The sequence below is a fragment of the Scyliorhinus canicula genome, chromosome 20 (assembly GCF_902713615.1).
Source record: "Scyliorhinus canicula chromosome 20, sScyCan1.1, whole genome shotgun sequence".
NCBI lineage: Eukaryota > Metazoa > Chordata > Chondrichthyes > Carcharhiniformes > Scyliorhinidae > Scyliorhinus > Scyliorhinus canicula.
Genome location: NC_052165.1, coordinates 61,993,424 through 62,018,294, shown reverse-complemented (window position 1 = coordinate 62,018,294; position 24,871 = coordinate 61,993,424). Strand labels below are relative to the sequence as shown.

General features: G+C 46.7%; 1 protein-coding gene and 1 long non-coding RNA gene across 3 annotated transcripts in view; one reads left to right on the top strand and one right to left on the bottom strand.

Annotated features, from left to right (window-relative positions):
- LOC119955083 lies at positions 1 to 24,749 on the top strand. 2 transcript variants are annotated; one of them, XR_005458381.1, is made up of 4 exons: positions 1 to 209; positions 3,176 to 3,408; positions 6,610 to 6,936; positions 22,423 to 24,749. It is a non-coding gene; the product is annotated as an uncharacterized LOC119955083 (long non-coding RNA). The 2 variants fall into 2 exon arrangements; XR_005458382.1 differs by lacking the exon at positions 22,423 to 24,749 and having other exon boundaries at positions 1 to 255; positions 6,610 to 6,728.
- The window catches only part of LOC119955082, a 128,582-nt gene that overhangs the window by 98,095 nt on the left and 5,616 nt on the right, over positions 1 to 24,871 (bottom strand). The gene's annotated exons all lie outside the window — the stretch shown is intronic.

The following is a 24,871-nucleotide window of genomic DNA, read 5'->3' as shown; positions in this document are numbered from 1 at the left end:
GAACGCCCGGTCATTGTGACGTCACAATCACTGTCCCTTCCCCCCGTGGCAACAGCAGATACAGCCTGGCGCATGCGCTCGCCCCTTACACAGCCAGCCAGGGCGCCCTCCAAACCCCAATCAGCAAACGCTGCAAAGACGACAGCTGGAGGTCTGGCAGCAGCCACGGCTCAGAAAGAAAGATGTGGAGATGCCAGCGTTCGACTGGGGTGAGCACAGTAAGAAGTCTTACAACACCAGGTTAAAGTCCAACAGGTTTGTTTCAAACACTAGCTTTCAGAGCACTGCTCCTTTCTCAGGTGAATGAATAGGTAGGTTCCAGAAACATATATATAGATAAAGTCAAAGATACCAGACAATGCTTTGAATGCGAGCATTTGCAGGTAATTAAATCTTTACAGATTCAGAGATGGGGTAACCCCAGGCTAAAGAGGTGTGAATTGTCTCAAACCAGGACAGTTGGTAGGATTTCACAACCCTAGGCAAGATGATGGGGGATGAATGTAATGCGAATTGAATCCCAGGTCCCGGTTGAGGCCGTACTTCATGTGTGTGGAACTTGGCTATAACTTTCTGTTCGCCGTTTCTGCGTTGCCATGCATCCTAAACGAGAGAGAGAGAGTTAATGTTTGGACTCCTGTTCTGACTCCTCTTGAAGTTTGCCATTGTTGCAATGGGGGGCATCTTATGCCTGACCCGCTGAGTTTGTTCCCAGCAGTTTCTGTTTTTTAACTTTCAAATTTCCAGCATCCGCGGTATTTTGCTTTTATTTTACCAATTCCCTCCGTAAAGAGACTCTCTCTGTCAACCATCCCACACATGCTTGAATCTCACTATGTGGTTCAACAAAGAACAAAGAAAAGTACAGCACAGGAATAGGACCTTCGGCCCTCCAAGTCTGTGACGACCATGCTGCCTGTCTAAACTAAAATCTTCTGCACTTCCGGGGTCTGTATCTCTCTATTCCCATCCTATTCATGTATTTGTCAAGATGTCCCTGAAATGTCATTATTGTGTCTGCTTCCACCACCTCCTCCGGCAGCCCATTCCAGGCGCCCACTACCCTCTGTCTAAAAAACAACTTGCCTCGTACATCTCCTCCAAACATTGCCCCTTAAACCTATGCCCCCTAGTAATTGGCCCCTCTGCCCTGGGAAAAGGCCTCTGACTATCCAATCTTTCTATGCCCCTCATAATTTTGTAGACCTCTATTAGGTCACCCCTCAGCCTGGTAAATCTCTTCTGCACCATCTCTAAAGCTTTACATCCTTCTGGTAGTGTGGCGACCAGAATTGAACACCATACTCCAAGTGTAGCCTATCTAAGGTTCTATATAGCTGCAACATGACTTGCCAATTTTTATACTCAATGCCCCGGCCAATGAAGGCAAGCATGGCGTATGCCTTCTTGACTACCTTCTCCACCTGTGTTGCCCCTTTCAGTGACCTGTGGAACTGTACACCTAGATCTCTCTGACTGTCAATACTCTTGGGTTCTACCATTCACTGTTGTAAGTTGTAGCAAACTCATCAAAGGACCAAAATAAACTGGACATGTTGGAACAGCACATTCCATTTTAAATGAGCAGATCAGGCAGACAACGGAATCAAGACAAACATGAAACAACCCAATCTCATCAAGAGACCAGTTGAAATGCAAATCACTTATTGTCCTGGCCAGATGGAAGCACAATACCTTAATGAGATAACGAAGTTGGCTCCAGCAACCATTGTCAAGAGACCAGCAGAAACCAGACACATTGCAAGTTTTTGTAGGGGCACTGATTACATTATGTGATTGGGGAACTTGATCACTTCCATTCTGTCAACAATCAGAAAGGCTTCCTTTGTCCTGGAACTCACCGGTGGGAGGGTCAGTGTTTGACCCATTCAGGTGAAGTTAAAACTCACCACTATTCTTAGAATTCCCCCTATACCAAAAAAAAGGTCGATATTCTAAATGGTGAACAGGGATTCTCACTCCCTTACTCCGATGCAGGCTTTGGTGGGTGCTATTTAGGTCAAACTATATTTTCAAGTTATCCCCCAGTATAACCCATACCTTCACCGAAGAATTTTACCTACTTACCCCTTAGTAGCATCGATGTCCTGGGTCCTGCGTTGTTAAGGAAGTAAAGTAGGCTAATAACCACTTTTTCAGGTTAAGTTAAGTTATTTTATTATTATATTTTTTCTTTTAAAAGCTGCAAACACTTTCTTTGCAGAAAGGAAAAAAGATCTTGCTTCGGGATCTTTCTTGTTGGTTGTAGGGACCTTCAGGCCCTGGCCTTGACAATCGATCTTCTTAAAATCTGGTCTTCTTGAGTTGTATTCGCTGGTGAACTCGGTTGCTGTGTCCTGTCCTTCCCATGCACCGAGCTGTGAGAGCTGGCTCTGGCTCTCCTGGCTGTCCCCTTTCTTCCGGTTTATATTCTCTTTCGAAGAGTTATTACGTTTTAATGACTTGATTGTAAATAAGCTTGTTTCACTTTGATAGTTAAAAAGTATCTTTGATGTAAACATTTTAATACCACTAATTATTCATTTTGGGCATAACGTCTCCTCTCAGATCTGATTTTAAAATGCTTTGGTTTCAATAGTTAATTTTTATTTCTGTGATTTCGAATCGTTTAATTTTCCAATTGTCCCCAGCTCATAACTTTGCCTTTGATTTTGACTTAAATTATGTTTCTCGTAGACAGGTCGTCTCCAATTTTCTTTTAATTGACTTGATGGTCATAGAATTTTACACTTTAGAATTGACACCAAATTCGACTGAGCATCATCCATCCTTTCCAGCTGTTTACTAAGAGAGTTTATTTCAATTAAGGTGTGAAACTTTGCTTTTAGCTGTATGCTAAAATTTAACTTGGTTATGACTTGAAAGACTTGCCTGTTTTAAACATTTGTCACTTAATGCAATTGAAACTCTCATCCATGCTTTTCCAGATGCTTCCTGTGGTAGTTACATTCCATGAAGGTGTGAGCCATTGTTTTAGCTTACCACATGAAATCTGTGTGTTTGCTAAACCTGCTTGTGAGCAAGAATCTGCATTTTATAACCCTGCTCTTTGAAGCTGCTATTAAACTTTTGTGGGATCTTTCCCTGTATCCTCTCAAACCAGATATTGCCAGACTTCCATGTTTCAAATGACACATTTTTCTGTATTTTCAAGAACACAGGGTTTTGCCCTTAAAAAAGTCAAGTGCGAGGAACTGTGAGTAGGAAAAATAAGGGAACTCTACTCGCCCCTGCAAGAACTCTACTCTCTTGCCTGACACACGCTTCGCCTAGCTGAAAACCGACCACGGGAACTGAAGGAGCAACAGCCGCAAGGACCAGATAGCTTGGAAGAAGATCTAAAGAAATCTGTATCAACGTTTTTTTAACTATCCTGTCCCTGGAGCGGTGAGTATATTCCTCCAGCTCACAGAAAACTCCCAATTAGTATAGCTTGTTGAGGTTTGGGGTGGGTGAGTGAATATATCTGTGTTTGCGTCGCTAAAGTAAATCTGTGTAAACTGTAAGAATTTTCAATATGCTGTTTAGTCTCTTGTTTTACACATAGTATTTCATAAATCGGTGTGTGTGTAGGTTAATCTGAGTTGCAGAAGACTTAATTTCTCTTGAATAAGTCAATTATTTTATAACTACCAATATTGTGTTCTCACCTTCCTTTCACTGTCCGCTCTGGTCAAGTCACAATAATTGCCAGGACATAATCCCGTAGCCAAGGACTAGAAAAGGCAACCTGAGCACTTTGAACACTCTCACTCAAGAGAGGCTACTGGTCAGGATAAACAGTAGTCCCTCTTTCTCTCTCTCTTGTGAAGTTGCAGTAGTGGGGCACTTCCGGTGACATTTCCCGCACACAGGCGTCAAGGCAGACAAGGTAACTGGTGTGGCATAAGGACAACTTCACTGGTTAGGTATAAACAGTGAGACTTGCCCCCTCTCTCTTGCAAAGCTGTCCCAGTGCGACACTTCCGGGTCGTGGTTTTAACACCTGCAGGAGAGAGACACCCACAGTTGTCTGTGACACCCGATACCAACCTGTTGTGGAGTAAAGGAAACCCTTTTCTTTACAATGGCGAACGCGGCGGGTCTACGGTGGACTGGAATTTGTGATTTAATTTTTTTCAGGACACCCAACACCTCGTCTTTTTGTATCTCAATGTGACCCAGGCTATCTGCACGCCCTTCTCCAGACTCAACATCCACCAATTGCTTCTCTTTGGTGAATACGGGTGCAAAGTATTCATTTAGTACCTTTAGTACCTTGACCATTTCCTCTGGCTCCACATATAGATTCCCTCACCTGTCCTTCAGTGGGCCCACCCTTTCCCTGGCTACCCTCTTGCTTTTTATGTACCTGTAAAAAGCCTTAGGATTTTCCTTAACCCTATTTGCCAATGGCTTTTCGTGACTCCTTTTAGCCCTCCTGACTCCTTGCTTAAGTTCCTTCCTACTTTCCTTATATTCCACACAGGCTTTGTCTGTTCTCAGCCTTCTAGCCCTGACAAATGCCTCCTTTTTCTTTTTGAAGAGGCCTACAATATCTCTCGTTATCCAAGGTCCCCGAAATTTGCCAGATTTATCCTTCTTCCGCACAGGAACATGCCGGTCCTGAATTCCTTTCAACTGACATTTGAAAGCCTCCCACGTGTCAGATGTTGATTTACTCTCAAACATCCGCCCCCAATCTAGGTTCTTCAGTTCCCGCCTAATATTGTTATATTTAGCCTTACCCCAATTTAGCACATTCACTCTAGGACCACTCTTATCCTTGTCCACCAGCACTTTAAAACTTACTGAATTGTGGTCACTGTTCCCAAAATGCTCTCCTACTGAAACTTTTACCACCTGGCCGGGCTCATTCCCCAATACCAGGTCCAGTATAGCCTCTTCCCTCGTTGGACTATCTACATATTGTTTTAAGAAGACCTCCTGCATGCTACTTACAAACTCTGCCCCGTCCAAGCACCTAGCACTAAGTGAGTCCCAGTCAATATTGGGGAAGTTAAAATCTCCCATCACAACAACCCTGTTGCTTTTACTCCTTTCCAAATTCTATCTACCTATCTGCTCCTCCATCTCCCGCTGTCTGTTGGGTGGCCCGTAGTAAACCCCCAACATTGTGACTGCACCCTTCTTATTCCTGATCTCTATCCATATAGCCTCGCTGCCCTCTGAGGTGTCCTCCTGCAGTACAACTGTGATATTCTCCCTAATCAGTAGCGCAACTCCTCCACCCCTTTTACATCCCCCTCCAACCTGCCTGAAACATCTAAATCATGGAACGTTTAGCTGTCAATCCTGTCCTTCCCTCAACCAGGTCTCTGTAATGGCAACAACATCATAGTTCCAAATACTAATCCTAGCTCTAAGTTCATCTGCCTTACCTGTTGTACTTCTTGCATTAAAACATATGCACTTCAGGCCACCAGTCCCGCTGTTTTCAGCAACATCTCCCCGTCTACACTTCCTCAGAGCCATACTGGCCCTATTCCCTAGTTCTCGCTCAATATTTTCACCTTCTGGCCTATTGCTCCAGTACCCACCCCCCTGCCATACTAGTTTACACCCTCCCATGTGACATTAGCAAACCTCGCGGCCAGGATAGTTATGGCTCTCCAGTTTAGATGCAACCCGTCCTTCTTATACAGGTCACACCTGCCCCGGAAGAGGTCCCGGTGGTCCAGATAACAGAAACTCTCCCTCCCACACCATCTGTTTAGCCATGTGCTTAGCTGCTTTATCTTCTCATTTCTAGCCTCACTGGCTCGTGGCACAGAGAGTCTGCAGACTCTGAACATATGGGGCAGGTGGTGCTTGCAGGGTTTTGAGCGATTGGTGCCTCAATGTTGCACCAAATGTGCCAGCAAAGCCCACATCTCACGTATGAATTTGATAAAACATTGTCTTGGCTTCATGTTTCCGACAGTACAACAGACAAACTTCAAATCGAGTCAGAGGATGCTGGAAAAAGTCAGCAGGTCTGGCAACATCTGTAAGGAGAGTAAGCAGAGTTAATGTTTCAAGGGGGCTCACGGTAGCATGGTGGTTAGCATCAATGCTTCACAGCTCCAGGGTCCCAGGTTCGATTCCCGGCTGGGTCACTGTCTGTGTGGAGTCTGCACGTCCTCCCCGTGTGTGCGTGGGTTTCCTCCGGGTGCTCCGGTTTCCTCCCACAGTCCAAAGATGTGCGGGTTAGGTGGATTGGCCATGCTAAATTGCCCGTAGTGTAAGGTTAATGGGGGGATTGTTGGGTTACGGGTATACGGGTTACGTGGGTTTAAGTAGGGTGATCATTGCTCGGCACAACATCGAGGGCCGAAGGGCCTGTTCTGTGCTGTACTGTTCTATGTTCTAAGTCATTTGGCTCTTCACCAGTTCTGACGAAGAGCCAATGGACTCAAAATGTTAACTCTGCTTTCTCTTCTTACAGATGCTGCCAGACCTGCTTATTTTTGCAGCATCCTCTAGTTTCAGATTCCAGCATCCACAATATTTAGCTTACTCGTGTTGAGTCATATTTACAAAACATTAACTCTGTTTCACTCTCTACAGATGCTGCAAGATCAGCTAAGTTTCCTATTTTTATTTCAGATTTCCAGTTTCCTCAGTATTCTGCTTTTATTCTAAACTACTTAATTGACTGTAAAGCACTTTGATGTCTGGTGACCATGAAAAATGCCGTATAAATGCAAGTCACTCTTTTATTTCAACTTGTTGTCAATGTTGCAGCTCTGGACATCCATTGTTTTCATGTTGCAGGCAATGGTCTCTCTGTTGTGGAAGATAGAAAATTCAAAGTGTCACTTCCCATCACTGGGTATTGCTGTATCTGTCCAATTTAGATACTTCGACCATTATATTATTCAAAAGTTTTATCCAGGTGCCCTTATTTGTGAGATGAACAAAGGACAAAATCAGGTACATGGTTTAATGCAATTTTATTCATAATTCTCTCACTCACCAAAGTATGACTTAGACTCACAGCTGAGCTCTAGGTTTTACCCGCACTTAATGAAGGAGGCTTGTTAGGCTACGATCACTCGAAGTGGAAGTCTTCTCTGGGCTTCAAACCCAGGGTCCTTCTTCTTGTGATGGTTGTGCCTTGGGGGGCTCCCAGGTTATCGGTAAAGAACTGTTCTGATGTTCTTTTCTTTATACTGTTCTGCTAGCATTGAGTCATAGGTATATGCCCACATCTGGCCATTGTCCCATCCAGACCCCAACTCCTTAATGGGAAAAACAGGATAATCCTGTTTATCCAGGACGATTCAATCAAGACCCATTGTCCTCTGAAACACCCTCGTCTGACCAACTATCAGCTCATTATGGGGTCTGATGGCTTCTTTTGTCTGTCCTTCATCCTGCTGCATAGTTGATCACCTGTATCTAGAAGTGCATTACATATTCATAGCATGGTCTTGTGCTTTTGTGTAAACATGAGTGGGTAATCACAAGGCCCATGAGTGCTCTTGCAGATGGCTAGTATCGATTACAGCCAGGATGTCATGTGGCTCTTTCTGTTCCTGGCCAATGTGTCTGTTTTCAGCCTGACCATAGTACATTACAGGTAAATAAATAAATAACATTTATTGTCACAAGTAGGCTTACATTAACACGGCAATGAAGTTACTGTGAAAAACCTCTAGTCACCACATTCCGGAGCCTGTTCGGGTATACAGAGGGAGAATTCAGAATTCCCAGCTGGTATGGGAATTTAATCCGCTGATAGAAACCTACTTTATTATAGGTAATAACGGTTTAAGGGAAGAAATGATGTAGTGACATTATACTACTAAAAATCATATAGTAAGCCATGACAGCAGGAAATGCTGAGAGCATGGGAAAAGATTGGATAAGGAAGTCACTTTCAAACTGACTATCCACGCTGCAGAATAGACTCATTATTATCATTGGCGAAAAGCAAATTACTGCGGATGCTGGAATCCAGCAGAAGGTGTAACACCTGCCCCTTTACCTTTTTCATGCTTAACATCCCAGGCCCAAAATACTCATTCCAGGTTAAGCAGCGTTTCACTTGCATCTCTTCCAATTTGATCTACTGCATTCGCTGCTCCCAATGAGGTCTCCTCGATATTGGAGAGACCAAACACAGACTGGGTGATCGCTTTGCTGAGCATCTTCAGTCTGTGCGCATTCAGGATCCTGACCTTCCTGTTGCTTGCCATTTTAACAAAAGACCCTGCTCCCATGCCCACATGTCTGTTCTTGGCCTGCTGCAATGTTCCAGTGAAGCGCAACGCAAACTGGAGGAACAACATCTCATCTTCCGGCTAGGCACACTACAGCCTTCCGGCCTGAACATTGAATTCAACAACTTCAGATGATCAGCCCCACCTCGACCCTTTTGTTTTCATTTAATTTCAACTGTCTTTTACCATTTCTTTCTTTCTTAGTATACATTTAATTTCCCACCCCCCAATCTTATCCACTTTTCCTGCACCTTTCTCCTCTTTGCTTCCACCTTCCCCTACCCCCACACCTACAGTTCATCCTCTGATGTTAAGTCTCCCTGCTGTTGACCTTTCACATCCTTTGGCCCCTCTGGGGACTGCCATTAACACTCTTTCACCTTGGTATCTGTGGTCATTAGCACCCGGTTTCCAAGGGTTTCTGTGGCTATGACTCATCTTTCATTCTCACTCCACAGTATAAATATTTCCCACTTTCTCTGTCTGTTAGCTTTGACAAAGAGTCATCGGACTCGAAACGTTAGCTCGTTTCTCTCCCTACAGATGCTGCCAGACTTGCTGAGATTTTCCCGCATTTTCCCTTTCGTCATTGTTATCATTACTGGGCAAACATCCCAGTTTTGGAGAACATGGTGGGAAACAAGGGCGGGATTCTCTAATCTCGCAGCAGAGTATCCATGCTGTCGTAAACGCCGTCGCGTTTTACGACAGCGTGAACAGGTCGACCCCACAACTAATTCTGGCCAGCACAGCACTGGAGCGGTTCACGCCACTCCAGCTGCTGATCCCAATGCGAACTGGCCGCAGCGGGATCCGCGCATGTGCAGTGGCACTGAGGAAATGAACAAAAGGGAATTTACTGAAGCATTGTGGGTAGTCAGACTAAGTCAGGAGTATCATGGTGAGGGGGATGGGTGATCACAGGGGCCTCAGGCAAAAGGAATGTGAGGGCAGCCTATTGGGACCAGTAATTGCCAAGATTACCTTATATGGCTAGGTTAAGGAATGTAAGCGAACCTATAGAAACCCTACAATTGCCAAGTTACCTTATTTCGTAGTGTGTGTAACCTCATTTTTTTATACCAATGTATATGAGACAACGTCTTTTGTTCTGTGCCTCACTCACTCTGGGGACTCGACAAGACCCTGGCAGAGTGAGTCAGCTTGCAAGACGTGCAAATAAACTAAAGTGTTTACCTACAATCTGACTTGGTATATTTACTGAGACCAGACTGAGGGCAAAAAGAACTCGAATTCGCATTTGGTGTCAGAAGTGGGATCTCAACAGACAATTACAGGTCATCTGCGAAATCAGAATTAAACTAGTCTCGGACGGAGAGAGAGGAAATGGGTCCACAACGTGAGTAGCTGGAAAATGACCATATGGGTTTTTCTCTGTCTCGTAGTCTGATAAAAGTTTGATCACTCGTACATGGTCAGGTAAGATTGTCTTGACGAGAGCAAAGGTCAGTCTGGCGGATTAGAAAATCTTTTAATTCAGTCGATGTAGTTACGACTGAGGGTTAATGAGAACTGAGGGAATATCCTTGCGATAATTCAGTTAGAAACTGAGGGAACATCCTAGTGATAGTTCAGTTAAGAGCTGATTAGAGAATGGACGGAATATCAAGGATAATTCAGCTCCGCCTGTGTGTTGAAAACTACAGTTGATTAAGTTAAATTGTATTCTTGGACTGTAGTGGTGAACAACGCAGTCTGAGGAATAGTTCGAGATTATGGGAATTGTTTAGATAACACGAGTGACCCAGATAGTTTGTTACAAGCATTATGTGATAGATACCCGGACAAAGCAAGAGATTTTAGGCAAATATCCGCCACTAGGGGGAACCAAAGATTTGGAAATTAAAGAACAAAGAAAAGTACAGCACAGGAACAGGCCCTTCGGCCCTCCAAGCCCATGCCGACCGTGCTCCCCGACTAAACTACAATCTTCTACACTTCCGGGGTCCAGATCCCTCTATTCCCATCTTATTCATGTATTTGTCAAGATGCCCCTTAAATGTCACTATCGTCCCTGCTTCCACCACCTCCTCCGGCACCGAGTTCTAGGCACCCACTACCTTCTGTGTAAAAAACTCGCCTCGTATATCTACTCTAATCCTTGCCCCTCGCACCTTAAACCTATGCCCCCTAGTAATTGACCCCTCTACCCTGGGGAAAAGCTCTGACGATCCACTCTGTCTATGCACCTCCTAATTTTGTAGACCTCTATCAGGTCGCCCCTCAACCTCCGTCATTCCAGTGAGAACAAACGGAGTTTATTCAACCGCTCCTCATAGCTAATACCCTCCATACCAGGCAACATCCTGGTAAATCTCTTCTGCACCCTCCCTAAAGTCTCCACATCCTTCTGGTAGTGTGGCGACCAGAATTGAACACTATACTCCAAGTGTGGCCTAACTAAGGTTCTGTACAGCTGCAACATGACTTGCCAATTCTTATACTCAATGCCCTGGCCAATGAAGGCAAGCATGCCGTATGCCTTCTTGACTACCTTCTCTACCTGTATTGCCCCTTTCAGTGACCTGTGGACGTGTACACCTAGATCTCTCTGACTTTCAATACTCTTGAGGGTTTTACCATTCACTGTATATTCCCTACCTGCATTAGACCTTCCAAAATGCATTATCACACATTTGTCCGGATTAAACTCCATCTGCCATCTCTCTGCCCAAGTCTCCAAACGATCTAAATCCTGCTGCATCCTCTGACAGTCCTCATCGCTTTCTGCAATTCCATCAACCTTTGTGTCATCTGCAAACTTACTAATCAGACCAGTTAATCATTGAGAAAATTCAGGAAAAAATCTGGAAAAAGAATAAAGGAATGAAAGCGAACAAGTTAATTGGATTATGGAGGCAATATTGCCAAGAGGAGAAAGGTAAAACCCTGTTATCAAGTTGGCAAGAAAACACCCTTAAAATGGGAATATCAATTAGTGAAGGGGGGCCAGAAAACTCTTGGAAATTCTGAAAAAGGAGTGTGCGTTCAAAAAACATGCACAGAAAGAAAGGGAGACACCTAAAAGGGCAGACTCGAGTGAGAAAAGTGGACTACGTAGTTCAATGGCTGGCCTTGCATTGACAGAGGGAGACAACGACCTAGAGAATTGGACCATGTCCGGTATGGTCCCGACGGCACCAGCGGCATTGCCTGCACCACCTCCGGCGCCCCCAGGGTATCATAATTTATATCCAGTCGCTGTTCCCCAGATTCAAATCATGCCGGCCACTCCAGTCCCTTTAGCCTCAGTCTTAAAGGCCCAGACGATTATCCCTCCCCCTCTGGCCAATCGCATAATAGCTCCGCAGGCACTGATGCCAGCTCCTTCAATTGATAGCGCGGGTACTACTTCCTCACCACCGACACCCGTTAGAAAAGGGAAGCCCCGTTATACAAGCCCGGTCAGCTGGAGGACCCGATCTAGGACTATGAAAAGGGATCCGAGACCATCTGGAAACAATTACATCTACAACCTAGATCCCTTAAGGCCAAGATGACAGGACAGAAAATTCCGTTACCAGGGGATGAGGACAGGGACGGTTCTGAAGAACCGGAGACCCCCATATCGGAAGGGGAGGACTCCGGTGCCTCTGAAGAGGAATCCGCTGAATCTTCCCCCCCCCCCCCCCCCCCCCCCCCCCCCCCCCCCAACCCCCCCCCCACCACCCTTTGACGCCCCCAAGCGAGACTCTGAGACAGTTGCCGATTAGGAAAATGCCCAACCCTGATTTCGCTACAGCAGCAGCTCAGCCCACGATAGATGTTTATTTTCCGTGGAGACCCAGTGAGATGATGTCAATTCTAGCTGCAATCCCAGACGGGAAGAAATCGGCAGCTGCTTTTGTGGACTATCGGAGAACCACCTTCTCAGTTTATCAAGCTGACTCTAGGGACCTCTGGGCCCCAGTCCAACAGGTTTTAACCCCAGCCGAATACCGCAGTCACCTCAACCACTTAAATTATGCCGACCACGCTGCACTTCAGCAGGCCCCTGCTCTGGACGATGATAGACCGGCACAAATCCTGAATGCACTAAGTGCCACATTTCAAAAGCCCATAAACATCTCTGCCACCCTAAATATCAAGTCCAAAAAGGCTGAGGAGCCAGAGGAATTTCTGGAAAGCTTTAATGAAATCTACTGTGGTCAGTCAGGCAACTTGCCGTAGCAAAATGGTCAGAATTCCCCTCAATATTGCGCTATGTTAATGCATTGCATACCACCTACAGGAGGGATGTCTGAGGTAGGTTCTTTACTCAGAGAATGGTTAGGGTGTGGAATGGACTGCCTGCTGTGGAGTCGGACACTTTAGGAACTTTCAAGCGGTTATTGGATGGGCACATGGAGCACACCCGAATGACAGGGAGTGGGATAGCTTGATCTTGGTTTCGGAAAAGGCTCAGCACAACATCGAGGGTAGGAGGGCCTGTTCTGTGCTGTACTGTTCTATGTTCAATGTTCTGTGGCCACCGCTGTGAAATGTAATAACATGAATTGGACAGAGAACGACCCTTCCCAGATGGCCCGGGCAGTTAGATTTTATTGGAAGGAGGGCAGAGGCCAAAAAGGAGGCACAGTTACAAAACTTAAGACCAAGTATGTAATGAAAAGGGACAATCCGAGACCCCAACTGACCACAGGTACGGTGGCTTACCAGCTGGAACCCAATATTGTGACCTCGGGTGGGTGGATCAGCATGGGGGAGGATATCAAACCCACCCAAACTCACCCCCTCTCTACGGCTCACCGTATGAACCAGCAACCTTGCAACTGCCACCCCCTCTGTGGGGCCATTGGTCCACCGGGAGAAGGGGACGGGGAAGAGGGCCGCGATATAGAGGGAACAATGCATGTTTCAATTGTGGCCACGCAGATCACTGGCATCAGGAATGCCCATTTCGAAGACAGGTGACAGGAGGAGGATAGCCGACACCAAGGAGGGAGTACCCACCGAGGGGAGGACAGACAAGGTACACCGACTTTTCCCGAGCAAACCCCTTCCCACCACAAGACTGACTAGCCAATTTCATCATACGGACTCTCCATTCGGACAGAGGACCCATAGTTTCTCTGTAGATAGGAGATCAACATTATCCATTTATGATCGACACCGGAGCAGCCATATCTTCGGTGCAATCGGAACTCCAACTACCACTATCCAACCACACCCAGCATTTGTCAGGATTCCAAGCCAGGTGTGTCAGTATTCCATTTCTGAACCGGTGAAGGTAACTTATGAGAATGAGTCGACAGATCATCAATATGTGGTCACCACCAGATTGGACTGCAATTTGCTGGCCTCAGATCTACTGTGTATCTTCCAGCTTTGGCTAGAATTCAGAGACGAGGGGGTAACGGTTCAATCATGGAGGCCGAGACAACAGTGTTATGTCTCTACTGCACCCCAGTGGTGGACGTTGGACATTGAACATTCGCTGCACCACGTTACCCTGGCTTATCACATGACCAGACAGAGCCGGGAGTTAGAGGACAAATATCAGTCGTTAGTTGGGACCGAATAGCCAATCACGATTACAGCCACAGGACAAGAAGGTACATCCAACTTTGTTACAATGCAACCACATTTATGGCAACAATCAGCCTCCGTGGCCCCCATATTACACGCCAAGTCCACAACCAATACCATGCCAAGTATCTGGGGCCTATGGTAAGGAGGGCACTTCCATACGGTACTCCGAGGCCCCTGAGACAGTTAACACCCGACTCCAGCATCATCTGGGGCGCGACGTTTTGGAATATGTCAACCCTCAGGTTTGGGCGGACCACCCGTCACAGGTTGGACAAGCGAAGGTTACACCCATTAAGGTAGCAATTAAGGACCATATGACGCTGCCCTCCATTCGACAATACCCCCTGAAACCCCAAGTCATCCGTCTATAGCCAAATTAATCCAAGAACTGTTGCATCAGGGGATCCTGGTCCCGTGCCAATTAGAATGTAACACACCCATACTTGCGTTGCCTAAACCAGGCATACCGGACCAGTACTGGCTAGCACAGGACTTGCGTTCAATTAATGCCATCGCGCAGCCATTACACGCCCTCGTACCTAATTCTGCCCACATACTGGCTCAAATCCCAGCCCGGGCCCGGGTCTTCGCCTCCAACACTCTTTCTTTGCTCTCCCACTCGTGCCTGAAAGCCAGTATTTGTTTGCCTTCACCTACAATGGCACTGGACCCGACTTCCACAGGGATTTGTTAACTCGCCCACACTCTTCTTCAGATGTCTGCAGACTCAACTCCAGACTCTGAATTTGAAACATGGTTCCACTCTCGTACAGTACGTAGATGACTTATTAATAGCCAGACTCGATGAGACCAGTAACAGGGAAGATGTGATACAATTATTAAACCACCTGTCCTCACTGGGCTTTGTTGTTTCGCAATCCAAGGCACTGGTGGCCCAGATGAAGGTTAAGTGCCTGGCAGTCCTACTCACAGCCACAGAAAGAAGTCTCAAACCAGTCGAACTGAACCTATATGCCAATTTCCCGCTCCTACCACAGCCAAGGAGGTCCGTCACTGGCTGGGCATGGTAAATTATTGTAGGCAGTGGATACCAAACATCGCTGTCTATACTAAGCTGCTGACGCCTTACACCAGCAAGGAAGGGACTTTCACTCTCACCACCGAGGCCCTCGAAGCCTTCCGTCTCTTAAAGTAGGCCTTATTACAAGCCCCAGCCCTTGGCAGGCCCTTATTAGACCGACCGTCCCAGTTGTACTGTACTATTTTGGAGGGGTGCTCAACGGCGGTACTAATCCAGCACCATGGAGATAAGCACCGACCGGTGGCATACTACTCTTCCAAACTTGATCCGGTGGCGCTGGTTTGCACCCAGATTCTGACAGCCATATATAATAGTTTACAGGCCACTGCCAATATAATATTCCAACAAGACAGTACCGTATACAGCTCCCACTCGGTCACTGCACTGTTGGGGCAGCTGCAGACTCCGCATCTCACTACGGCTCGTCAGAATAGGTACGAAATATATCTCTTAAATAATCCTCGGCTGAGATTTAAATATTGTACCACTATCAAACCAGCTTGCTGTCTTAGTAGCCCCTCTGATCATGAAGAGGCGCCTGGCCACGACTGTCTGACCCTGATTCAGGAAGATACTACAATATCTTGTATTTGACCGATACCGCATTAGATCAACCTGACATGACCATGTATGTTGATGACAGCGTGTTGGTAAGCCCAGTCAGCCAAAAACTGTCAGGGTATGCGATAGTGGATCAGGATGGCCTGATCATGGAATCTGCAGCTTTCCAAACCCCCTACTCGGCCCAGCAAGCTGAACTCTTCACCCTCATCCGCGCTTGCATACTCGGGATGGACTGCCAAGTGAATATTTATACCAATTCGAGGTATGCCTTCGGTGTAGTCTATGACAACTCTGGAAAAATATGGGATTCCTCACCTCGGTCGGGACTGAGATATCCCACCGATGGTTAGTTAATGACCTACTGCAGGCCCTCCTTTTGCCCGCGCAGATTTCTGTTATTAAATGCGCTGCTCATACGAACGGTAAGACCCCGGTTGATGTTGCGGTAACGGACGCGCAGATCATGAGGCACGGACAGCCGCGCAGACTCAGCAGGTGGTGGTGCCTAAGATGATGAGTCAGACCAAAATCTCTGAAAGAAACAAGTCTGACTCTGACAAGCCAATGCCAACCATCCAAGCCCTCATAATGTTACAGGAGGACGCTCCTGAGGGTGATAAGCAAATGTGGAAACAGTTAGGTTGTACATATGATCCTGTATCTTGTTTATGGACCACTCCAGCATATCAGACTTGCATGTCCGATACGCTAGCATTGTGGGTCACCGAATGTGTACACCTTGCAACTCAATGTGGGGTTCAGGACTAGCGACTTGCTCCTGGACACTTGGTGGCATCCCAAAATACAGGTGCTTGCCCAGCGCATAAGTAACCGGTGTTTGATTTGCCAGCAGTATAACACCGGCAAGTTCCCCTTGTGAGATGGGGAAAACCCCGTTGCCCACTGGTCCCTTTGAAACGCTCCAGATGGATTACATTGAGTTGGAAAGATGTCAACATTATAAATATGTTTTGGTTATTGTGGATGTATTCAGCAAATGGATTGAGGCATATCCGACTACTGATAACAAAGCTGCTACTGTGGCTAAGGTTCTAATGAGAGAAATAATTCTCCAGTACGAATATCCGCTCAGTTAAGTTCCGACAACGGGCCCCACTTTATTGGTCAGATTAACAAGTTCCGCTCCTAACTGGGCATACGCCAACAGTTACACTGTGCACATAGGCCACAGGCCACCGGGCTCGTTGAAAGACACAATCAGACTTTCAAAACCAAGTTGCTACACTCAGAGCGGAAACGGGGTTAACATGATTTAAGTTGCTCCCTCTCACCATTTTCCAGCTGCGGGTTACACCTGCAGGACCGGCCCGACTCTCTCCTGCAGAGATCTTTTATGGCAGGTCCCTCAGAACCCCCTGGAACCAAAGAGTCCACAAACTGGTCCAGTTTCACCATATGACTGAAGAAATGAGGACTTATGTCTTATCCCTCACCAAAGCTCTCAAGGAACTTTTTTTTCCGTTTTGCACTGAGTGCTGAGCTTGTGGCATTTGAGTGCTACAGTGAGAGTTTGGTGACTGAGGGAGTATAAGGGTTATTTAAAGTCTAGTATTTCTTTTATTTAGTTAATTAACTTAAAAGTTGCTGTTTGGTCTATAAGAAGGTGAATTTTGAATCAGCTTTAAACAAGGTTCTACTTGGACTTACTTGCAGCTGGAGCTTGTTAATTAGTTAATTGCATTAGGCCAGTTTTTAGAAGCTAGAGTCACAGTATAAATAGGGGCTAGATACAGTGCAGACTTTGTTTGCACTGAGTGCTGAGCTTGTGGCATTTGAGTGCTACAGTGAGAGTTTGGTGACTGAGGGAGTATAAGGGTTATTTAAAGTCTAGTATTTCTTTTATTTAGTTAATTAACTTAAAAGTTGCTGTTTGGTCTATAAGAAGGTGAATTTTGAATCAGCTTTAAACAAGGTTCTACTTGGACTTACTTGCAGCTGGAGCTTGTTAATTAGTTAATTGCATTAGGCCAGTTTTTAGAAGCTAGAGTCACAGTATAAATAGGGGCTAGATACAGTGCAGACTTTGTTTGCACTGAGTGCTGAGCTTGTGGCATTTGAGTGCTACAGTGAGAGTTTGGTGACTGAGGGAGTATAAGGGTTATTTAAAGTCTAGTATTTCTTTTATTTAGTTAATTAACTTAAAAGTTGCTGCTTGGTCTATAAGAAGGTGAATTTTGAATCAGCTTTAAACAAGGTTCTACTTGGACTTACTTGCAGCTGGAGCTTGTTAATTAGTTAATTGCATTAGGCCAGTTTTTAGAAGCTAGAGTCACAGTATAAATAGGGGCTAGATACAGTGCAGACTTTGTTTGCACTGAGTGCTGAGCTTGTGGCATTTGAGTGCTACAGTGAGAGTTTGGTGACTGAGGGAGTGCTGAGCTTGTGGCATTTGAGTGCTACAGTGAGAGTTTGGTGACTGAGGGAGTGCTGAGCTTGTGGCATTTGAGTGCTACAGTGAGAGTTTGGTGACTGAGGGAGTTAGGTGAGGAGGGAGTAAGGTACTCCTTTCATTTAATTTCCTATATTTATCAAAGAGCGTGAAGGGAACCAGGAGTTTAGAGTACAGCTGACTGGGAGCAGAGTCGGAGGGCGGAGGTCCAGTTGGTCCACAGGGCAGCTAATTCTGTAAAGTAAGAGGGGATGGAGGCTAGGGCAGTTGCATGCTCCTCCTGTAGGATGTGGGTGGTGAGGGATACCACTGGTGTCCCCGCTGACTATACCTGCGGGAAGTGCACCCAACTCCAGCTCCTCAGAGACCGTGTTAAGGTACTGGAGCTGGAGCTGGATGAACTTCGGATCATCCGGGAGGCAGAGGGGGTCATAGAGAAGAGTTACAGGGAGGTAGCCACACCAAAGGTACTGGACAAGAGTAGCTGGGTTACAGTCAGGGGAAAGAAAACTAACAGGCAGACAGTGCAGGGATCCCTCGTGGCCATTCCCCTTCAAAACAAGTATACCGTTTTGGATGCTGTTGGGGGGGATGACCTACCGGGGGAAGGCCCCAGCGGCCAGGTCTCTGGCACTGAGTCTGGCTCTGGGGCTCAGAAGGGAAGGGGGGAGCATAGAAAAGCAATAGTAATAGGAGATTCAATGGTTAGGGGAATAGATAGGAGATTCTGTGGTCGCGAGCGAGACTCCCGAAAGGTATGTTGCCTCCCGGGTGCCAGGGCCAGGGATGTCTCTGATCGTGTCTTCAGGATCCTGAAGGGGGAGGGTGAGCAGCCAGAAGTCGTGGTGCACATTGGTACCAACGATGTAGGTAGAAAAAAGGGTGTGGAGGTAATAAACAAGTTTAGGGAGTTAGGCTGGAAGTTAAGGGCCAGGACAGACAGAGTTGTCATCTCTGGTTTGTTGCCGGTGCCACGTGATAGCGAGGCTAGGAATAGGGAGAGAGTGCAGTTGAACACGTGGCTGCAGGAATGGTGTAGGAGGGAGGGCTTCAGGTATTTGGATAATTGGAGCGCATTCTGGGGAAGGTGGGACCTGTACAAGCAGGACGGGTTGCATCTGAACCAGAGGGGCACCAATATCCTGGGGGGGAGGTTTTCTAGTACTCTTCGGGAGGGTTTAAACTAATTTGGCAGGGGAATGGGAACCGGATCTGTAGTCCAGCAACTAAGGTAGACGATAGTCAGGACGCCAAAGCACGTAGTGATGCAGTGGGGAAGGTAACAATGACAAAGGAGAGTACTTGCAGGCAAGGAGATGGGTTGAAGTGTGTATACTTTAATGCAAGAAGCATCAGGAATAAGGTGGGTGAACTTAATGCATGGATCGGTACTTGGGACTACGATGTGGTGGCCATCACGGAAACTTGGATAGAAGAGGGGCAGAAATGGTTGTTGGAGGTCCCTGGTTATAGATGTTTCAACAAGATTAGGGAGGATGGTAAAAGAGGTGGGGGGGTGGCATTGTTAATTAGAGATAGTATAACAGCTGCAGAAAGGCAGTTCGAGGGGGATCTGCCTACTGAGGTAATATGGGTTGAAGTTAGAAATAGGAAAGGAGCAGTCACCTTGTTGGGAGTGTTCTATAGGCCCCCCAATAGCAGCAGAGATGTGGAGGAACAGATTGGGAAACAGATTCTGGAAAGGTGCAGAAGTCACAGGGTAGTAGTCATGGGCGACTTCAACTTCCCAAACATTGAGTGGAAACTCTTTAGATCAAATAGTTTGGATGGGGTAGTGTTTGTACAGTGTGTCCAGGAAGCTTTTCTAACACAGTATGTAGATTGTCCGACCAGAGGGGAGGCCATATTGGATTTAGTACTTGGTAATGAACCAGGGCAGGTGATAGATTTGTTAGTGGGGGAGCATTTTGGAGGTAGTGACCACAATTCTGTGACTTTCACTTTAGTAATGGAGAGGGATAGGTGCGAGCAACAGGGCAAGGTTTATAATTGGGGGAAGGGTAAATACAATGCTGTCAGACAAGAATTGAAGTGCAGAAGTTGGGAACATAGGCTGTCAGGGAAGGACACAAGTGAAATGTGGAACTTGTTCAAGGATCAGGTACTGCGTGTCTTTGATATGTATGTCCCTGTCAGGCAGGGAAGAGATGGTCGAGTGAGGGAACCATGGTTGACAAGAGAGGTTGAATGTCTTGTTAAGAGGAAGAAGGAGACTTATGTAAGGCTGAAGAAACAAGGTTCAGACAGTGCGCTGGAGGGATACAAGATAGCCAGGAGGGAACTGAAGAAAGGGATTAGGAGAGCTAAGAGAGGGCATGAAAAATCTTTGGCGGGTAGGATCAAGGAAAACCCCAAGGCCTTTTACACATACGTGAGAAATATGAGAATGACTAGAGTGAGAGTAGGTCCGATTAAGGACAGTAGCGGGAGATTGTGTATTGAGTCTGAAGAGATAGGAGAGGTCTTGAACAAGTATTTTTCTTCAGTATTTACAAATGAGAGGGGCCATATTGTTGGAGAGGACAGCGTGAAGCAGACTGATAAGCTTGAGGAGATATTTGTCAGGAAGGAAGATGTGTTGCGCGTTTTGAAAAACTTGAGGATAGACAAGTCCCCCGGGCCTGACGGGATATATCCAAGGATTCTCTGGGAAGCAAGAAATGAAATTGCAGAGCCGCTGGCAATGATCTTTTCGTCCTCGCTGTCAACAGGGGTGGTACCAGAGGATTGGAGAGTGGCGAATGTCGTGCCCCTGTTCAAAAAAGGGAATAGGGATAACCCTGGGAATTACAGGCCAGTTAGTCTTACTTCGGTGGTAGGCAAAGTAATGGAAAGGGTACTGAGGGATAGGATTTCTGAGCATCTGGAAAGGCATTGCTTGATTAGGGATAGTCAGCACGGATTTGTGAGGGGTAGGTCTTGCCTTACAAGTCTTATTGAATTCTTTGAGGAGGTGACCAAGCATGTGGATGAAGGTAAAGCAGTGGATGTAGTGTACATGGATTTTAGTAAGGCATTTGATAAGGTTCCCCATGGTAGGCTTATGCAGAAAGTAAGGAGGCATGGGATAGTGGGAAATTTGGCCAGTTGGATAACAAACTGGCTAACCGATAGAAGAGAGAGTTGTGGTGGATGGCAAATATTCAGCCTGGAGCCCAGTTATCAGTGGCGTACCGCAGGGATCAGTTCTGGGTCCTCTGCTGTTTGTGATTTTCATTAACGACTTGGATGAGGGAGTTGAAGGGTGGGTCAGTAAATTTGCAGATGATACGAAGATTGGTGGAGTTGTGGATAGTGAGGAGGGCTGTTGTCGGCTTCAAAGAGACATAGATAGAATGCAGAGCTGGGCTGAGAAGTGGCAGATGGAGTTTAACCCTGACAAGTGTGAGGTTGTCCATTTTGGAAGGACAAATCTGAATGCGGAATACAGGGTTAATGGTAGGGTTCTTGGCAATGTGGAGGAGCAGAGAGATCTTGGGGTCTATGTTCATTGTTCTTTGAAAGTTGCCACTCAAGTGGATAGAGCTGTGAAGAAGGCCTATGGTGTGTTAGCGTTCATTAGCAGAGGGATTGAATTTAAGAGCCGTGAGGTGATGATGCAGCTGTACAAAACCTTGGTCAGGCCACATTTGGAGTACTGTGTGCAGTTCTGGTCACCTCATTTTAGGAAGGATGTGGAAGCTTTGGAAAAGGTGCAAAGGAGATTTACCAGGATGTTGCCTGGAATGGAGAGTAGGTCATACGAGGAAAGATTGAGGGTGCTAGGCCTTTTCTCATTAGAACGGAGAAGGATGAGGGGCGACTTGATAGAGGTTTATAAGATGATCAGGGGAATAGATAGAGTAGACAGTCAGAGACTTTTTCCCCGGGTGGAACACACCATTACAAGGGGACATAAATTTAAGATAAATGGTGGAAGATATAGAGGGGATGTCAGAGGTAGGTTCTTTACCCAGAGAGTAGTGGGGGCATGGAATGCACTGCCTGTGGTAGTAGTTGAGTCGGAAAATTTATGGACCTTCAAGCGGCTATTGGATAGGTACTTGGATTAGGGTAGAATAAGGGAGTGTAGGTTAACTTCTTAAGGGCAGCACGGTAGCATTGTGGATAGCACAATTGCTTCACAGCTCCAGGGTCCCAAGTTCGATTTCGACTTGGGTCACTGTCTGTGTGGAGTCTGCACATCCTCCCCGTGACTGCGTGGGTTTCCTCCGGGTACTCCGGTTTCCTCCCACAGTCCAAAGATGTGCAGGTTGGGTGGATTGGCCATGACAAATTGTCCAAAATTCTATGATTAACCTAGGACAAAAGTTCGGCGCAACATCGTGGGCCGAAGGGCCTGTTCTGTGCTGTATTTCTCTATCTATCTATCTATCTATCTAACTCCATGACCAGATTAAAGTGGCTCATTTGACACCGACCCTGTTGTCTAGCTCGCCTCAAGTGCAGCCTGGTAGTTCTGTCATGGTAAAAAATTGGGTTCAGAAACAGTTGGAAACTGGGTGGGAGGGGCCCTTCCAAGATCTCCTTCCTACCCCCGCTGCAGCTAAAGTAGAAGGGACCACTGCAAGAAGGTCGATCACTAACCTGCCTCCTTTCCCCAGCACTGTCTTACAGGTTTGGAGCATGTCGGTTTGGATGCGGGCCGCCTTCTACCTTGTCACGGTCGACGTACTCCCACAGGAGGGAATGGGGAGGGACAGCGTTATTTCATCCTGTCATCGGGACCAACCTTCAAGGACATTTCTCCACTGCCCTCCTGCACGGGGCATGATACCGGCTCATGGAAGGTCACCAGGTTAACGAACAATGAGGGACTAATGAAACAACTCCATCGGTTCAGACGATTGGAAGGAAAAGCTGCATGGACATTACCCTGTTTTTAGACTAAATGTAAATTTGATTTTGGATGTAACAAGACTGGTACCATTAAGGTAAAATCATGCCAAGAGGAGGGGATAGGTGGAGATTGCACGAGCGGAAGGGAAAATCGTAATAAAACGGAAAGGGTAAAGCGTGAGGCACGACGGGAACGTGGGTTATCGGAAAGCCTACTCACTTCACTTAGGACCCAAAAGGAAGGGGACCTGGGGACCATGAATCTCTTCCTCCAGACCTATCACAGCATGTGTGACCACGGATGGGTTGTCTGTTACCCGGTCCCCACCTCGGTGGCCAAATTATTTTCGGTTTCACCGCTCTGGGGAACTCCCCAAGTGGTGGTTCACTGCCAGCGTTCCCAGCCACCACCCGAGCAGGTTACTCTCCCTTACGACACTGATTCAGTCCCACCGGCAATTTGCCTTCCCCTTCCCCGGGATAATTCCCATTCACACTATGACAAGCTCCAAAGGTGGAAGGCATACATACCCAACCACTTCTCTCCCAATAGAGACCCCTCAGTCGTACGAAAGGGGTACGGATGTATGGTGGTAGAGGTGTCTGTTCTCCACCTGTACTGAACGGAAGTGTCACGTAACCCAGACGTTAGGCCAATGCATCTGTCACAACACCAACTGTGTTCCGTTGAGGGCAGGCCTCCAGCTCCTTTGTGGTTGGGCGAATGTCTCTTACATAACTGCTGGAAATAGGGCCTTCCGCATTGCCTGGGAGGCCGAATGGGCAGCTAGAAGCTTGATGAACTGGGCGTCTGGGAGATCCCTGATCAACGGATACACTGGCTATGATGCCAGCCTGTACACAGACAACAAATACTACTTCTTTAATGGCACAGCGACCAATGTTTTGTCACCCCCATTTCCCTGACAAATCACTATCAGAACTCTAGTCCCCACCACAGTCACCTGCCCCTCTGAGTCGGCCCATCACCATCGATTGACACATCGGGCAGTCTCAGCAGAATTCTGCGACAACTGGAAAAAAAACCCAGGACCTAGCGCGCAACCGGGGCCACTCAGCAGAATGGGAAATCCCAAGTATCCTGACTCTGGGGAGCGTGGGGGATCTGTGGCGGTCACCAATTGGAACTACTTCATCTGTGGCCTCACTATTTTGGGAAATGAAACACTGGGAGCTCTTGGGTCAATAACAAAAGAATTGTCCCAACTATGATTGTTTACCATGCAGAACCGATACACCCTTGACTATCTCCTGGGCCGTGAAGGTGTGGTATGCGCCATAGTAAAGGGAAAATGTATCATGGGAGTTCAGGACCTAACCGCCAACATCACTGAATTCATGGACCGCATACGGGACCACTTAGATGGCATGAACGACCCAGGTTCCTGGGGAAGTTGGGGATTCAGAGGGTGGACGGACTGGATGATAAATATGGCCATGTACTTAGCCATCGCTCTCGGTTGCATCCTTGTAGGCCTAGCCATCGTTAAATGCGTGATAGGCAGAGTGCAGGTTGCACTGGAGCAAATAAGCACCCCTAGAATCTTGATGGTTAGGACCCATGAACACCCAACAGACGACGAGGCGTTACAAAATTTTCCTGGACGAGGATTAAGGGGGGGACGCCGGATACGGGACACAGCGAGAAGAAATATTAGGGGGTGGATCAGTAGTTATCATAGAATGATAAAAGGAGGGGATGAGGAATGAACAAAAGGGGATGGCACTGAAGCATTGTGGGTAGTCAGGCTAAGTCAGGAGTATCATGGTGAGGGGGATGGGTGATCACAGGGGCCTCAGGCAAAAGGAATGTGAGGGCAGCCTATTGGGACCAGTAATTGCTAAGATTACCTTATATAGCTAGGTTAAGGAACGTAAGTGAACCTATAGAAACTCTACAATTGTCAAGTTACTTTATTTCGTCGTGTGTGTAACCTCATTTTTTTTGTACCAATGTATATGAGATGAAGTCTTTTGTTCTGTGCCTCACTCACTCTGGGGACTCGACAAGACCCTGGCAGAGTGAGTCAGCTTGCAAGATGCGCAAATAAACTAAAGTGTTTACCTACAATCCGACTTGGTATATTTACTGAGACCAGACGGAGTACATAAAGAACTCGAATTCTCAGCATCGGCGCCAATGCGTGCATGCACTGTGCCTTCCTTCAATGCGCCGGCCGTGATGCAACATCG